Raw genomic sequence first — 9,724 nt, forward strand, 5'->3', positions numbered from 1 at the left:
TGCCCAGGAAGGCCTTGAAGGGGGAGCCCGGTGCCGCTGACTTGACCGCCTCCCAGTACCGGCGGCAGATCTCCATACTTGCAAAGGTGACGTAGAACAAGCCCGTCACAAAGCTCTGGACGCTGAGGGTCTGGCAGGGGGAGAAGCCCTGGTCTGCCAGCATGGTCCGGCAGAAGACCTCCTCGCTCAGGTCCGGGAGCCTCCCGTCCACCTCCCTAAGCTTGAGCACCACGGTCTGCTTCATCCAGGGCTCCAGTGAAGGAGGTCCCTGTTTCCGCAGACCGGGTACACCAGGCCCGGGGAGAGCTTCAGGGCTGGCGTCTCTGGTTGCCGTCTTCCGTCCGACGTCTTCTTGAGGAGCAGCAGCGGTGGTTGCCACGACGTCCCCTGAAGTCGCCATCTTCGTCCTCTTTGTCGTCTTCTTCTCCAGCAGTGTTCTAGCTCAGTTGCTTCTTCAGCTGCTCTCTCTTGCTCCTCGTCGTCCGAAGTGTTCTATCACTCGTAGACAAGGGGCTCGCGTTCTCGGCCCCGAACTGGTGGGATACAAGGTTTCTCTGGAATCAGAATAAATTCTGATAAGAACAGATACTACACTTGATCTTAGCCAAAAGACCGAGAAGCGATCTTACCTTTTGCCCCACCCTGTACTACGATATATACTTACGTGTGAATTCAGCGGGGGATCCAATGAAGAGTGTACGTTTCGAGTCCCTGGACTTCCTGACCTATGGAGATTCAGCTCATCAGTGATTTATTAGTAGCGTATTAGTGCTCCGTTACCAATAAACAACAACCAGGGATCTGAACGGAGACTTATGGCTAGATTCTGAGCCAATGGGACAGACAAGTGTATAGTAGTTGTACTTTTAAGCCTAGCTATGCAGTTACAGTATGAACTGGAACACCCCTTTCTGTTATAGACTGTCTCTCCAATTCAATATTTTGTCAAAAGTGCTACCGTAAAACTTGTCATATTTTTTTCCCTTGCCAAATGTCAAAACCTAGTCAACTTATACACACTACCTTTACAATCTGGTGTTTGCTGCATAAAACTATATATATGTATAGCTGAATAAAAATGACTGATAAAAGGCAGGGGGGCAAAGAACTTGCAAATGTATGGGAAGGAAACACCAATGCCATATCATTTACCACTACCTGTAAGAATGCGGGTGGAAGCTATCCGGTAAGTAGTAGTAGCAGGCGGCCACAAATGTCTGGTCCTTGCAGGAGGCAATGGCATACAATTTTGCTGGAAGCAGATAGGAATGTATATAACCCACTCATTATATCAGTCACAGTAGGGTTGGGGACAGGAACACTATAAGCCTATGTTCTGCAACTTCAGTGATTTCCTCCTCCACTGCAACCTTACTACTGTAACAGTTTAATATCTCCATAGTAGCCTTTCTGCTATGTCATCTCTGTCTTCATTGAACCCTAGTGAGAAGAGACAGCAGTCCAAATGCTAAAGAATATACTCAAGATAGTTTTACAAGTTTTGATTATAACTGGCAATTGTAGCCACGGTGGTGGTTGGCAGTACTGGTAGGGGCAGAAGGGGAAAATCTTGAGGTGGGAATCATGAAGGTTGTCATGAAGCCCTTGACCAGGCCTGCGACTGTTTGAAAAAAAACGGAATGATGATGATGATTACAATAATGAAGATGACCTTGGCAATGATGACTATGTGTTGGACAGGATCTGATATCAGATGAGGAGAGTGGTGGCATCAGTGGCAAGCAACAGAGCTATTGTACTGCAAAACATAAAAAAAACTTACTAGGGTAAGACCTATGGGAAGCATGGGTAGTGGTGGCAGACAACACATCTCAAGCATTTTTGGTGATGGCTCTATACTGGAATCTCCTGTGTGGGCATTTTTCTTCAAATTGCTAAACAAAACCTTTACAGTGTGCAAGGTCTGCATGCAGATGTCCCTGCCTTATTAATATATGTAAGGCAAAAAACAAACAACACCGAGCCGATCCTTGTCTATTACCACTGGAAGAAAATGTGGTTTAAATGGAGAGACAAGTGCTTGCTCACCTGGGTAGGTTGCGAGGAGGTCACAACAACCCAAATAGCCTTGAGAGCAAGCAAGTCCAGGGTATGTAGAATAAGGTGGAGGGCAGCAGCTGCAGGACCGTTACACGAACGAGAACGTACAACGAAAAATTGGGTCCGGCCTGATACAATGATCAGCCTGAAGAACAGCGCTCACCCAGAAGATGACAGAAAATTCTTTACTAACAAATGGAACAGCACAACGCGTTTCGGACACGCGTTGTGCTGTTCCATTTGTTATTAAAGAAGTTTCTGTCATCTTCTGGGTGAGCACTGTTCTTCAGGCTGATCATTGTATCAAGCCGGCCCCAATTTTTTGTTATTAACATATGTGGCAGACAACATGGACCTAAGCTTGCAATTGTTCCTGTGCAGCAAGGTGCATGCTACCAAGGACACGTGAATGAGAAATTATGGGCAGGAAGAGTACATGTGTGGGTCAATGTTTTGAGCAGCAGTGGTGACAGTGTACCATTGAATCAAGGCCAGGAGCTACTTTTGAGCCATGCCTAAACAGTGCTCACAAGCAGAAATGCTTGCAGTGGGCCTAGTCATACCTGAAGACAAAGTTTGAAACAGTCTTGCTTACTGATGATTCCCGTGATACCCTGGATGGTCCAAATGGATGGAGTAGTGGATGGATCATGGATGGCCAAAATATTCCAACAAGGCTGCAACGCCATCAAGAAGGTGGTGGAGTCATGTATAGGGCCGAAAACAAGGGTACAGAGCTGGTAGGCTCCTTTAGGGTCCCTGAAGCTGTGAAAATGACCTCTGGAAAATATATAGAGATTCTGACTGACCACTTTAATCCATAATACAAAAAGAAGAACTGTGCATTCAGCAGCAAAATCATCTACATCTAATTACAATGCCCCATCTCATGCAGTGATGAATACCTCTGAGTCATTGGCTGCTATGGACCTAAAAGGAGATAAACTCATGGTGTGGCCACCATCCTGCCCTAAACTGAAACCTATTGAGAAGCTTTGGAGTATCCTCAAGCAAAAGATTTATGAGGGTGGGAAGTAGTCCACATCAAAACTGTAGCTCTGAGACGATATTCTGAGATCCTGCAAAGAAATTCAAGTAGAAGCTATTTTGGTTAATTTATGTGATAAGTAATAAAAGTTGTGTTTTAATATGATCAATCACCTTCTGGTTTCTACTAGAATGTAGAGGAGGACCCTTGTTGTGGTGCTCATGAGGATGATAATGATGACTACACAGAACAAGACCAACCATGAAAATACAGGGCAAAAAACCTTACAACTGGGTTCTTGGTGAGCATGTTAAGATGCATGCTATAATACTTATGTGCCGATAACCGTATCGAGAGCATCAAACGAAGGGATAACTATTGGGTAGGCATGCTTTTAGACTTTTGCTATAAAAGCAAATGTGAAAAAAAATTTCTGCTTCTGAATGGAAGTTCAGCTCTCACCAAGCAGACATCTACAAGGCCAACCTGATGCAGATAAGCAAATGGAAAGGCATAATCTTTACAACCAGGTCATACCTGTCCATCATGACCCATGCTATACTGCTTCGTCTGTCACCACTGCTAGTCCTACCCTGTTCCATACAATTCTACCACACAGTAAGATATCATTTCATCCTGCCTTGTCCATTCTGCTCCATACTGTCCTTTTGCTGCTGCCACCACTGCTGTTACAACCACATACAGTGGGACATCATATCCTGCCTTGTCTTTCCCATTCTATACTGACCTGCCACAACTGCTACAACCAACACACAGCCACAACGACCACATAGAAGGACATCATCTCCTGTCTTGTCCTTCCTGTCCTGCCTCTGCTGCTGCTATGATACCAACCACCAAAGAGCCAAATATTTCCTGTGGCTTTGATCATCTTGTTCTATATGCATACAGTACCATGAACAAAAATATTTGCCTCTTAGAGATTTCTTTCGTTTTTGCATATTTGTCAAACTTAAATTTTCAGACTATCATAACAAATCAAAGACAAAGATAACCAGAGCAAATACAAAAAGCAGTTTTTAAATGATTATTAAGGGGAAAAGCTATTGCAAACAACTTGGCCCTATGTGAAAAAAATAATTGTCCCCCATGAATTAATGGTAATTAACCACATTTTCTAGAAAGCTGAATTCAATTTCATTAGCTACACCCAGGTCTGATCACTGCCAGACCTGTAGAGTGAAGAAATCACTTAAATGGAACCTGTCTGACAACATAAAGTAGGCCAAACGATCAGAAAAGTAGGCCAAAACAACAAATTATGCCCTGAATGTGAAGAAATTCAAGAATAAATGAGAAACACAGTCACTGACATCTATCAGTCTGGAAAAGGTTATAAAGCCATACTTTCTAGGAGTATATGCAAAAGATATGCACTCCTTACAAGGGAACCAATTATTCTCGTAAATGGGTGCCAAAAAGTATTTGCGAAGTCCCGTCACAAATTGTAGTATAATACAGTACTTCAGCACACCAAAATTCAATGTATGAAAAAACTTTATTCCATAATCTTCATAAAAAAAAATGCTGCTAATCCCAAAGACGTTTGGAAAAATATTCTGTAGACTGATGAGATAACAGTGGAACTTTTTTGATGGTGTGTATCTTATTACATCTGGCGTAACACAGCATTTCAGAAAAAGAACATCATACCAACAGTAAGTATGGTGGTGGTAGTGTGATGGTTTGGCTCTTCTTTTCTGCATCAGGATTTGGGTGACTTGCTCCATGAATTCTGTTCTCTACCATAAAATCCTGAAGGAGAATGTACAGCCATCAGTTTGTGACTTTAAGTTCAATGTACTTGGGTTCTGTACCAAGACAATGATTCAAGGCACACCAACAAGTCCACCTCTGAATGGCTGAAAAATACAAAATAAGTTTCATTATGTATGAATAAGCACCTTGAATTGAATGGGTTTGTGTAGCATCAGCGAAAAATGTGGATGCCATAGGAATGTAAAATGCAGAATGAATAAGCAAGAAAAACATTTTTGCAAACAATATTTTAACAATATTAAAAGCAGATGAATATTGGATGAAAGCAGGTATCTTTGGAAATTGACTTTGCAATTATACACCAGGTCAGAACAAGCATTGTTTTCTCCTATTCTATATGTTTACTTGGACACAAGGGCAGCTTTGTTACATGGGTTCTCATCACTGCAACTTTAGCAAAAAGCAGATATCTATTCAGTGAATCTCCACACAATAGCGGCAATGGATATACACTCAGCGCTGAAAACAACGATTGCTTCTTTTCCTACTGTAAACTAATGGATGGATTGGAGAAGATTCTGAGTACGATGTGCACTCATGTCCTTTGATTTAAGCTCTTGTAGGAGCACGTATAAGCCTGTATTTTCTTTCCACTCTTAAAGTGTAATCATACAACGGAAATGGCAAAGAGAATATTTATATTTAAAAGTGAGTTTATACAATGATCGTCCAAAAGAAATAATTGCTAACCATTCAGTGGGCATCTGGAATCCATGGAAATGTGCTGGAAACTCTTCAGAAGAGATTACTTACAAATCATCCCGCACAGCAATCACAGCAATAAACAGAGACCTATGGCAGAACTGACAATGGAGGGAGAGGTAGACTGCAAAATGTGGTGAAATCAGAGATGTGGGGGTTACCTATGATACAGTGACACCTAAAAGGCTTTAAGGGGCTGTAATTCTTAACACTGACAGCCATGACTTGTTTTATTTTATACCTGTGACATTTACTAAAGAGTGAGAGACATACAGTGGCGTAACTAAAGTCTTGTGGGCCCCATTGCAATCTTTTGTCTGGGGCCCCCTATCTCATCTCTACAGTGAATTCTTGATAGTGATGGTTACCGGTGCTAAGGAGTTTAATCACCCTTAGCGTAGTTAGGGTAATCTGTAGGTCTCCTTGGTTTATGGGCCAGATGGAAGCTGCAATCTCAATACTGATGCCAGTGCTAATGGGCCCCTACGGCTTCTGGGCCCTGGTGTGACTGCACCCTCAAGTTACACCCCTGGTGAGAGATATGGTATTTTATTGTTCCCAAATCTAATATGTAGATAAAAAAAATTGCAATATTGCTACTGACTACTAGCTGTAGAACCTATGATATAGCATCAGTGCATGCTGTTTGGTTTGTATATCTGATATTCACAGTATTATTTGTATCCACCTCCGCTAACAAGTATTTTTTTCTGAACTATGCATATCTAAGGAACATCTCTGTGTTAATTCGATTTTTGACATAGGAAGAACCAGGGTGAAGATATAGTTTATCTATATTTCCACCTGTGTCATTATTTTGTGCATCGGCCTATATGACGGTGGTCAAGAACAAGGACCTCCAATCTACTAACTCAGAAATCCATAAAGGGTTTGTAAACCAAATAACCTCTTTTCTAGGCTAATCTCATCCACACATTACAGAAAAAAATTCACAGCGGAAATTCTACGATTTCAAAAACTGTTGCATTTTTGTAAATCACAACATATCATTTATACCTACAGAAAAGCTGGCAGTGTCCATATAGGTATAATAGAAACAGAAAGTCTGCAGAGGAAAACTCTGTGGACCTCCTATGAAAAATGCTGCGGCAAAAGACACAATGTGATTCCTTCGCTGTCTATTCCACAGCAGTGTTTTTTAGTAAAATGTCATTTATATCACACTTGAAAACTGTCCACACACTTCAGCAGGTTGCTATTTGAACAACTGTTCAACAATTACTCTGTTGACGCAGATATACACGTTCCAGTCCTTATTGCACAGTTTTTTTAATACCCAGGACCCAGGTGAAGTCATGTTTACTTGTCACATAGCCTTATTGCAGCTCAGCATATTCAAGTGAATGGGGCTGAGCTGCAATATTAAAGAGGACTTTTCATGGTTTGGGCACAGGCAGTTCTATATACTGCTGGAAAGCCAACAGTGCACTGAATTCAGCGCATGGTTGGCTTTCCAGCACTGTCGGCTTTCCAGCGGTATATAGAACTGCCTGTGCCCCAAACCATGAAAGGTCCTCTTTAAGCATAGCCCCTGCACTGTGTATAGCACTGTGCTCGGTGGTCAGTGAAGAGACTTGCGCACTCACCTGAATGTTGCAGTCTTTTCAAACAGATGGTGTGTAGAATTTCTGGGTATTGGACCCCAAGTGATCTCATATTGATGGCCTATCCTAAAGAGAGGTCATCAATATTACAATCCTGGAGAAACACTTTAACCCAAGGAACAATTGTTATGGTTGAAATTGTCAACTTTAATATGTGTGGCTGCCTTAGAGATTGACTTCAAACTGATACAAACAGTGTATATTTTTTCTAGTGGTAAAAAACAATGAAAGATTAAGAAAAAATACATGTAACAATCTATAATGCTTTTTCACGCTGGAGTAATAAGAGTCATCTGAATGTTACTTTTGCAGGTGTGTACATAGAATTATCTGCATGTGTCATACAGATGCATGCCCTGGTATTATCAATGTGTCCGTAAGACTTTTTATGTCATTCCAAGATAGTGTGACTATGGCAACAATAATAATACTGACACTTATGTTCCAGTAGTAACACAACATCCATAAAAAAGCAGCATTCAATTTATCTTCAGCATTTGACTTTATATGACATTTATGGTGTTTAAATAGCAACATTTTTTACTTTTTTCTGCAGATTTCAGATATTGGATTACAAGGTTTTGGAAATAGGATGTTTCACACTCCATTGATATGTGCGGGGCTGCAAATAGCCTTTCTGTTGCCTCAGGCAAAAAGTCAACTCGCTAACCCCCTCCCCCCTCCCCTGCCCCAAAAAGAAAATACTTCTGTAGCTTGCAAAGTAGAAAATATTTAGCCTATAAAATGAAAGCAAATATGCAAAACTTCTTTAAAGACACTGCAGCTGCATCCCCTCCCTCTGAGTAACTGCTTAGATGCCGGGATTGATTGATTTATTAATTTTTATTAATTACTTAGGGCAGCATGATGGCTCAGGGGGGGCAGCACGGTGGCTCAGTGGGGGCAGTACAGTAGCTCAGTGGTTACCACTGCAGCCTTGCAGTGCTGGAGTCTTGGGTCCAAAAACTGCCACAGACAACATCTGTAAGGAGTTTGTATGTTCTCCGCATGTTTGCGTGGGTTTCCTCCCACACTCCAAAGACATACTGATAGGGAATATAGATTGTGACCCTATATGGAACAGTGACCACAATGTCTGTAAAAGCGCTGCAGAATATACAAGTAAACTAAATACATTTTGAGCAATTGAAAGGAGTCCTGAGCTTGTTTATAACTGCTGTGCTAACTTGTGGTAAGGTTTCGAGTGGTGAAGCCGGAGCTGTCTGCGGTATATGCATTTAAAAGACTGAATTCAGAATAACATGGGCAGGCATGTAATAGAAATAAAGGGAAGAAAACAAACAAAATAGTGAGCTTATAGTGTTGTCCTGGTTTATCAGGTTAGGTATTGAATAGATAAGCCTAAATTTATACTGTATATACATTATTATATTATCCTGTTTATACATTATTATAACAATGGGGGTGACAATCAACCATAACTTGACTATAAAGACACAAGGCACTGTAGCACAATAATATTATGTGATCATTAAGCAATCTTCCATCTTAGCCTATATTCACATCATAATGTTTTACTTCAGCACATATAGCTGGAAAAGTGATATTACACAACTAGATCTCTGCATCTCAAAGTGACGATCAATGAAAAACCTGCTGATCGGCACTCATTTGGATTGGCCTAATTACAGGTACATGGACTGGTGAAAACGGAATGGGGGAAGAATAATCTGTACTGCCATCCTCTCCTCCATTCAGCTGTATTAACTATTGGCAGCACTGTCCTGATTGGACATGAGGATACGCTACCAATAATCTGCATCTTTTTATCCTATATAAGCAGACTAAAAAGTTACTGGCTAAAAATTTAAAAAGCAAAAATTAAGTAAATCCCCACAAAGCAATATAATCACAAACTTATACTGATTTCATCCCAAATACTGGTGAAAGAAACCCTTTATCCAGCTTCACTAAACATCTTATGGAAGAGTAAATGGTGCCATTAGGAAGTACAATATTTCCAGCCAAAAACAATCTCTCCTATGGCTATGTAATAGAAGGACGGCAGTAAACAAAGACAGTTTACCATTAGACAGCTTTAATACATGAGGCCAATACAAGAACAAGGGGACCTACTTATCTTAATTGAGAGTCACTAATAAATAAGTTACATCTTCTATACATCCGTAACAGACCAATAGAAGATTTTTGTATTAGACCTACATGATAATATTGCAATACTGAAGATGGATTATTAACTTCCTCCCAGTACTGTAGCTCGCTTTATGACTATCCTAGCCTGTTGTTCTATTTTAATAGAAATGTCACAATTTTGTGTGACAAGGCTTTGGTTTTCCACTATGTCATCAGGGTCATAAAGCTTATATTTTGGCTGACAATTTGAAAAGCGCCCAAATGAAATTGTTGGGTACGCGTCTCTTATATAGCTCATGGCGAGCTCTTTTATGACATAATTGATAATGAGGCTTTTTGATTTACATTCACATTCTCTATGATTTAAAAGCTTTTTCATTTCAGATGTGACAACCCATATTTTGATGTTTTATTATACAGTAATCTTGTTCGT

General features: G+C 40.8%; 1 pseudogene; it reads right to left on the reverse strand.

Annotated features, from left to right (window-relative positions):
• Window positions 1–531: 531 nt before the first annotated feature.
• On the reverse strand, window positions 532–624 carry LOC142198737 (U2 spliceosomal RNA; annotated as a pseudogene).
• Between the last annotated feature and the right edge of the window lie 9,100 nt (window positions 625–9,724).

The sequence above is a fragment of the Leptodactylus fuscus genome, chromosome 3 (assembly GCF_031893055.1).
Source record: "Leptodactylus fuscus isolate aLepFus1 chromosome 3, aLepFus1.hap2, whole genome shotgun sequence".
NCBI lineage: Eukaryota > Metazoa > Chordata > Amphibia > Anura > Leptodactylidae > Leptodactylus > Leptodactylus fuscus.